This window comes from Haliotis rubra, unplaced genomic scaffold (assembly GCF_003918875.1).
Source record: "Haliotis rubra isolate DU_JTF1 unplaced genomic scaffold, ASM391887v1 Scf273, whole genome shotgun sequence".
Classification (NCBI taxonomy): domain Eukaryota; kingdom Metazoa; phylum Mollusca; class Gastropoda; order Lepetellida; family Haliotidae; genus Haliotis; species Haliotis rubra.
The window spans coordinates 127,147-134,991 of NW_025766814.1; the positions used below are offsets into that span (position 1 = coordinate 127,147).

The window sequence follows — 7,845 nt, forward strand, 5'->3', positions numbered from 1 at the left end:
GTCTGGGTGGGTGAGTGAGTGAGTGAGTGAGTGAGTGAGTGAGTGAGTGAGTGAGTGAGTGAGGAGTGGGTGGGTGGGTGGGTGGGTGGGTGGAGTGAGTGGGAGTGAGTGAGTGAGTGAGTGAGTGAGTGAGTGAGTGAGTGAGTGAGTGAGTGAGTGAGTGAGTGAGTTGATGTAAATGAGAACAGTATCAATTATATCATAGTGTGTCAGCATTAGAGGAACACCTTGTCTTAGACGTTTACCATTGTTTTTAAAGCACATGAGCATGAATATGGTGCTGACATCCTTTAAGACTGTAAGGATGTTGTAATTGTTTTGTTACCAATCAAACCATGTTGATGCTAACAATATGCTTTAAGTCTTCAGTCAAAGTAGTTTTTTGTGGCCAGTGTGCCTGAAGGTGTTCTCTGTCACCTTAATTCTTCCAGACAACTGCTCAACTCCACATATCAAGTTCTGTTCCTTGCACCAACAAGAGACCCAACAATGCCTTTAAAGTATCTTGCAGATCCAAATTATAACCATGATTGCAAAATGAAATGATTGTCACTGTCCCACAACCTCTTCAGCTAACATTTTCTTTAAAGAACGAATAAACTTTGGGGTTTTTTTTACACTTTTAACGATTACATATGAAAGACTTCTGGTTAGTCTTCAGCGGAATACCAAATTCATTCTTTAAAAAGTTATGGTTAATTAATGCCGAGCGATTAAAAGTTGCCAAAAGGCCGTCTACTTCACTCTCAGCCGCCAATGAAACCACAGAGAGGTTACGTAACTCTGTCGCCAGAGCACTGCGAACCGGAAGTGACGTTATGTGAGGAAGGATTTGCAGTCAGTTGTATATAAAGTGTGTAATAAGCTTGTCATTTTGCTGATTTCTCCACGTTTTCATCGAGTAAAAAATAAAATAAAAATATGTGTATGATTGATGACCAAAAGGATTTTGCATGACACAACTTGTAACATAACGATTTCTTACTCGGAAGTGAGGTTGTGGTCGAAGTGACAATAATATTGTAAGTAGTATTATATTGACACCCACCTCACTTCCAAGAGAGAAATTGTTATGTTATAAGCTATGTCATGCAAAATCCTATTGGCCATCAATCAAACATGTAATTTTCTGAATAAAATTGATATTTTTATACTTATCCTGACTCATACTTAATGCTTGTCTCCTTCCTCTTGCGAACGTTAGTGGAACACTTGTATCTCCTATTGAAGCTCCCTTCAATAAAGAACAGACGTAAAATCACTCCTCCCAAGAGTTATCTCCCCAGCTGTTTAGGTGGGAAACTGTGGCGCCACCGTCCCCACATGCCTTACTCTCTCTTGATTATGAGCCCGACACTTGAATTTGCAGGGAAATCCAAAGTGTCTAGTGGGGAGGCTGGGTGGGCTTACCTCATGAGTCAGGAAAAGTATAAAAATATCAATTTTATTAAGAAAATTACATATTTTTCCTTATCCTGACTCATGCTTAATGCTTGTAGAATCCGACGGAAAAGCGGCGCGGCAAGGTTACTTTGGATTTCATGTAGTGATTTACGTCTCTATACCCCCCTATGGGAACTTCATGTTGGCACTGTTATTTAACTGCTAATCTCTGCTGCTGCTGCGACCCTGTCCTTCCAGCTGCCTTTAGATGGGGGGACCACAATAGTTAACTTTTTGTCCTTTCTTCTGTTAACATTTAATGTGGATTTTGCGACTCCATCTCTTGATGCAAGCACCAAGTGGAGAAGCGACCCATTCCTGTACAAGTATCCTTACAAGTACTGGTCATATTACTTATGCTAGTCTGTCCTAGAGGCGTGCATATAGACTTCTTAAACAAAACTCTCTCTCGGTGTAGGCTTTGTAAGTCATGTGATAAGAGGGCGAGACACCGTCTCAGCGCCTTTGTGGGACTGTCAATTGTTGTGCTACAACAAGTGGGCCGAAATGGTGAATGCCAGAGCCGTCCTCAGTGGCGACGTCCTTCAGGTAGTGGTTGGCAAACATCCTGTCCCATTTCCAGAAGCAGCCTCCCATTATTGTACTGATAGAGCGATTCCCATGTACAGCGAGCATTGACACCAGAGCTCTAACTTCATGTGGGTTGGAGACTCTTGGAGGATCCAGTCCTGCTGCTTTGTAGGCCCGTAGTATGACAGTTCTGATCCAGCTTGATATCGTAGTGTGGCAGACCTCCGTCTGTGTCGCTGTCGATATCGAGAGGAAAAGACACTTGAATTTCCGTCACCTGGACCTGGATCTTTGTAGGTAGACTTTCAATGCTCTCACTGGGTACAAGGATAGGACCTGCGTATCCTGTGGTCCAAGGACTGATGATAGTGTTGGGACGTGGAACTGTCTGTCTGGATGACCTGGCAGTTGATTCTTTGCTATGAAGTCCCATCTCAGTCCCATATGCACGATGTTATGATTATCATCAAATCGTGTTCTCTCGAGGTTCAGAGCAGGTATTTCCGACATCCTTGCTGCTGTTACTAAAGTTATCAGGAACAGCGTCTTCTGCGTCAAGAACTCGAATGATGTTCCCTGTAATGGTTCGTAGATCTCACTAGTGAGATGTCGTGAGACGCTTGAGGTCCCACCGGAGCTTTAAATCTCTGATGTTGGTCCTCCAATTAAAAGGGTAGTAAGGCCAGTAACTCTGGTACTTTTGTCAGTTGCACTTCGTCCTCATGGCGATAACTGAGCTCAATGCCGCTAGGTATGTTGAGAGTGTTGACCCTTTTAACCGCTTCCTTTGTCTAGGTGACAAAGGTAGTCCGCCACGCTGAGGATGTGTCACTATCATGGTTGTGAAGTCGATCCTCGAAAGCGTATCATTTGTCTCGGCGCCACCACTTGTCGCCAGACAAGTTAGCGTGAAGACTTCGCGATAAAGCTAGTGTGACTGCTTTAAGCTGCCCTGGCATAAAATATCCTCTCTTGTTCAAGCATGCCTTGATACAGTCCACACGTGGAGCCTGAACACCTCTGGGTTGCCGTATCGCCTGCTTTGTGTGAGGAAGTATTAGTAAATTCGTCCACTCTGGTGGTTGCAGTTGAGGCAGTCCTAGGTCTTGTATGAGAATGGGGACCATATTTCGCTGGCCAAAAGGCGTGCCCCAAGTAGTAGTATTAGGTCTCGCCTGACTGACTTCTGCAATACCCTTGGTATTAGAGCTGGTGGAAAAAACGAGTAAGCGTTTAGTCCTAGCCAGGAGATGCTTAGCGTGTCCGTTGCCCAGGCCCGTGGATCTGGTATTGGTGAGACGAATGTTATCAGTTGACCCTTGTGGCGAAGAGGTCTATTAATGGTGCTACCACCTCTTGTATGATCTGCTTGAAGATCTCTGAATGTAGCATCCAGTCTGTTGAGAATGGCTGCGTTGGACAGGATAGTGCATCTGCTATCACATTCTTGGTTCTTGGAATGTGGCATACTCTGATGTGGACATTCAGGTTGACTGTTATGCTGACCAGCTGAAAGCAGAGGTCCAGAAGGTTCGCCAACTTTGTTGATCCTTCTGTAGATGTAGACCGTCACTGTGGAGGTGATTGTATGTACCGTCAGATGTGCATTCTTCAAAATGCTGATCCAGTGGAGTATGGCGTTTATCACTGCTTTCACTTCCAGCATGTGGAAGTGCAGATCTTCTCTGCTATGGTCCATATCCCAGCTGACACATCGTTGTCGAGGTGTGCTCCCCAATCTTGGAGATAGATGCGTCCACATAGAGATGCGTCTTGTACTCCAGCTCTGCTAAATAGGTGCGTCTCGCGACCCTCCTATCTCTGAGTCCACCATATATATATGGATTTAATCTGTCCAGAGAGTCGAAGGGTCCGGATCGTCCAGATTATACATTCACGAATACCTGTAGTGGGCGTAGTTGTAGACTCCCTCTGCGTGTCATGTCTTGTGCTGACGTGAGAAGAAACAACAGACTCTGCCACTTTGGAGTAATAACGGAGAAAGTAGTGCTTGAGATACAAGGACTTGTATCTATATCCTACTATCTTGAAACCCTTGCCGTGTCCGTAGCAGGGAAATGAAGCGATGTCCGATTCTGTGACTGCCATCGTTGGGAAGTCTATATAAAGTCGTCTGGCTGCCGCCACCTTAGTCCGGCCAACGTATGTTGCTGCAAGTCGTCTGAAGAATCATCTTCAGTGATGACAGGGAAGGTCTGTAACCTCATGAAGGCAGCCAAATCACGTAGGTCCCATCTAACTGGACTGTAATTGAGGCCTTGATCGCTTGCTGACATGTTGTTGTCACTTGTAACCCATTTCTTGACCTGTGAACTACGTCCGACCTCTGCGCAGGGCATTGTCTCTCATGGTCCAATCAAAATAAAGCATTTTGATTCCTTTGGCTAGCCGCGCTGTGACGTCACCGGTCAGCAGGAAAAAAGGTCCTTGTAGAATCTAGTGCCGCCGTTGATATCTGATCAATTGTCGGTCTTGTCCATAGCCTTCCGAAGTTACACGAGTCACCACGTCGAGGGTTGAATGGTAAACGCCCGAAATATTTCGCCGCGTAATACCGATGTGGGTAGGCTGTTTTCCTGGCTGCTGTGACTTTTACTTCAGTCTTGAAGATAATGCCGTCCCCCCTTTATACAGATGATCAACTGAAATCTTCACGTTGTCAGCGTGTAGACTGCATACATCAATGAAGCGAATTAATGCTGAATTTTGTAGTAAATTCTACTCAGGGAATCGTTGACGAGTATGTATTTTCCTAGCCGTAGCAAGGCTGCTGTTGAACCACGCCAGTGAGAATATCTGCAGATCTGTACGAAAGTGAAGATCTTCTATATGGCCATGAGTCTTCTCATGTAGATATAACAATCTATGTGAATCCTGGATTCAGTCTGAAGATCCGTGCCGGTGATGAATTCGGACAAGAGTACGCCTCTTGAACTGTATTACATGTCCTTCAGTCTGTGTACCGATGAAGACCTTTCCCGTCTAGGGTGACGATACCTCGTGTCCTGGTTGAATAACCTTGAAGATCTGCGTAGCGATCTGCGTAGTGGTCGGCTTGGTGTGACTGTATGGCGCCTTACGTGTAGGTAATCATCTCGTAGTCCGGGATTGCCTTCCTGGCAATACATTCCGAAATGGTGATTCCCGTGATGATCTGCAAGGCGTCGTTGATGCCCTTGATGTAGGTAGTCGGCCTGAAGATCCTTTATTAGGCTCATCATCTGTTGACAGTCTCTGAAGATAGCGTCGTCCTTCATGCAAGTTGTAGACGACATGTAGCATTCTGCTAAGAAGCTAAGTACTGCAACGTCTCTGCCTTGTAGATGGCCTGTGCGAATGCCTTCGCGCAGGCTCGGTGATGGCATGTAGAGTTCTGTTGAGAATCTAAGTACTGCGGCGTCTCTGCGTTGTAGATGGCCTGCGCCAATGCTGGTCGTCTGATGCTGCATCCGGGAATGGGCGATTCCTCCTTCGCGAACGCCTTCGCGAATGCTGATCATCCGATGACCGTCCGAGTCCGCCTCAGGGGATGGTTGAGTCAACCTTTGCGCAGGCTGGTCCGGGAGTGTAGTTCTGCTAGTAGAAGTCACGTTGATGGAGGGCCCCTCAGAGCTGACGTCTGCGTTGGAGCCTTCGCGAAGGCTCGGGACCTGAGCTGGCTGTGAATTCTTTTCCAGGCCGTAACGCTGCTCCATCATCTCCATGTGCATGAAGTCGCCCGGGTTGAAGGTCTGCGGTGGTACTGGCGCTGCCCTTGATAGCGACGTGGCCCACTGGACGGTCATCTGTTGTCAACGTTGATACCCCGGGTTGAGTAGAGATCTGCGCTGACTTCACCGTAGCTGAGACCGGTCGTTGCTTGGGATGAACCTCTGGGATGATGATCGGTTGATCATCGTAGAGTCCCTGTTCCGGCATCGGGACAAACTCGGCAGAGAAAGTCCTTGTAGTCAGCGCAGACATCCCCGTAGAGTTGGTCGTCATCTGAGGGGTGTGTAGCCTTCTCTGGGCAGAGGAAGGCTTCTATTCATCGTCTGCGATGATTGTAGAGCTGCCCTCTCTGCGTTGATAGCGATATGGTCCAGGGATCGCTCATCTGTCGCCCTCGGACTGCATGCTGTATCTCTGGGATGATCAGCAGCGGCTCATCATGAAGTCATCTCACTGCCATCGGGATGATGTCTGTGAGGCTTCATTCTGTGAGAGGATGGCCTCGTCTTCTACGTCTGCGTTGAGGGGTTGTCCGATGTAGAAGCCAACGTCTTCGAAGTAATGGCGGACAACATCCCACGCCCATCCTCCAAGGACACCTCCGGCAGGTCACTTGATGGTAGTAAGTCATCTAACAGCAGTAGACTGCTCGTGAGGGACTCAGCCAGTTTATCCATGACTTGGAAAGTCACCTGGATTTGTTGGTAGTACGTCTAAGTACAGAGAAAAAATATTTATTAAATTGAATTTCTATTAAATGCTGATAAAGATTACAGTTATAGCTGGAAGTACATGTTGTTGTGCAGCTAGGGCACAGGCAATGCGGGTTTGTAGCAGCGAACCTAAACCTACAACGAAAACAGGTTTTCATGAAATGTAAACAACTGAACAAACATGGACAATTCCGTGAATAAACAGTGCTAAATACAATTAAATATCAAACGATATTGTTGAAGAATACTAACTAAGCCTCTATAAAAGTAGAATAGAGGAGAATTACTAAGTAATTAAAGGATATAGTGCCATATAGAAGACACAGGCGCTCTCACAACCTGCCCACAGGGCGAAGAAGGAGAGAGTGAGGCATGTGGGGACGGTGGCGCCACAGTTTCCCGCCTAAACAGCTGGGGAGATAACTCTTGGGAGGAGTGATTTTACGTCTGTTCTTTATTGAAGGGAGCTTCAATAGGAGATACAAGTGTTCCACTAACATTCGCAAGAGGAAGGAGACAAGCATTAAGCATGAGTCAGGATAAGGAAAAATACATATTTTATAATTACTACCAGTACAAAGTAGTTTTGATTTTGTAACTCAGTGAAAACAAACCTAAATAGCATTTATTCTCAGACTGTCAGACGTTTGCGACAGGATGCCACCATTTTTAAAAAATGTACGTCACAGGCTAAAGTCTGTTCGAGAATAAATGAGATTATGGTTTGTTTTCATCAAGTCAGAAAATGAAAACTACTTTCAACTCGTAGTTAAATATGTATTTGAATATTGACCAAAAGGATTTTGCATGACACAACTTGTAACATAGCGATTTCTTCCACGGAAGCGAGGTGGGGGTCAAAGTGACAATATTGTGTGATAATTTTCTTGCTACATTCACGTGGTTAACGTCCACTATCTTGACCACTAGTCGATCGTGATGAGCAAGGCTGATCATTATTTTAACTATCATTAACGTTTGGCTCGAACAAATAAGGCCTAGCGATTGTTTCTTCATTGAAGATTGAAAGGAAAGATTGTCACTGTCTGAATTACTTTCGGACATGTTAGAGTCTGCTTTGTATCGAAATGCCAACCCACTGAATAAACCATATTGAAATCACTTGACATGAATGGTTTAACACCCCGAGTAAATTGGGGAATAAAAGACAGACCTAGCCAACAGGTAATTCTTATGACAGCAAGCGATTTTGACAGAATCCTCTATGAAAACAAGTTGTAACTCAGAAGCTAGGCAAAGCGGGTGACAACATTAAATGACAGTAGATTGTGAAAACATAAAGCTTTCATTTTTCAAAACAATTGTCATGATTTCAGGTTTAGACAAACCTGTAAACAAGATAATTTACCCCCGGGACTGTACATGAATCCCACAGTGCCCCTCATATCAATACCTCACATTGCGT

The 7,845-nt window shown here is 45.3% G+C and overlaps 1 protein-coding gene across 1 annotated transcript in view; it reads left to right on the top strand.

Annotated features, from left to right (window-relative positions):
• LOC124280755 (alpha-L-fucosidase-like) overlaps positions 1-7,845 on the top strand; it is a 116,857-nt gene that overhangs the window by 78,234 nt on the left and 30,778 nt on the right. The window lies entirely within an intron of this gene.